This window comes from Mycetomoellerius zeteki, unplaced genomic scaffold (assembly GCF_001594055.1).
Source record: "Mycetomoellerius zeteki isolate Tzet28-1 unplaced genomic scaffold, Tzet1.0 scaffold657, whole genome shotgun sequence".
Classification (NCBI taxonomy): domain Eukaryota; kingdom Metazoa; phylum Arthropoda; class Insecta; order Hymenoptera; family Formicidae; genus Mycetomoellerius; species Mycetomoellerius zeteki.
In genome coordinates this window covers 25,321-25,733 of record NW_017257672.1, presented here as the reverse complement: position 1 = coordinate 25,733, position 413 = coordinate 25,321, and the positions used below count along the sequence as shown (strand labels likewise).

The window sequence follows — 413 nt, the reverse complement described above, 5'->3', positions numbered from 1 at the left end:
CATCTGTCTCTCAGTCAATTCATGCGGCACCCATTTTCCTTCCTTTTGAACTTTTCCCATGGCACGTAAATGTATGGAAATGCTTTGTTGAGACGTGTTTAACACCTCTGCAAGTTGTTTTTGAGTTTGCGTGTCATCTTCATCCAATAACGCTTGCAAATCGGCGTCCTCGATTGTTTTCGGTCTTCCGGAGCGTTCTTTGTCCGCAGTGTCGAAATCGCCACTTCTAAAGCGTTTAAACCAATCTTCACAGGTTGTTTTCGATGGTGCATGTTCACCGTAAGCCTCCTCAAGCAAACGACGTGCTTCAGCTGCATTTTTGCCCAAGTGAAAGCAGAAAAGCAAGACTTCCCGCGAATGCTGTTTTTTTGGCACAAAACCCGATATTTTCACTGTTGCATAAAAATTTTTTT

At 43.3% G+C, this 413-nt stretch overlaps 1 protein-coding gene and 1 long non-coding RNA gene across 2 annotated transcripts in view; one reads left to right on the top strand and one right to left on the bottom strand.

The window, feature by feature from the left end:
• The window catches only part of LOC108728898 (uncharacterized), a 55,070-nt gene that overhangs the window by 44,867 nt on the left and 9,790 nt on the right, over window positions 1-413 (bottom strand). The gene's annotated exons all lie outside the window — the stretch shown is intronic.
• Window positions 1-413, top strand: part of LOC108728899 (uncharacterized) — a 4,657-nt gene that overhangs the window by 2,993 nt on the left and 1,251 nt on the right. The gene's annotated exons all lie outside the window — the stretch shown is intronic.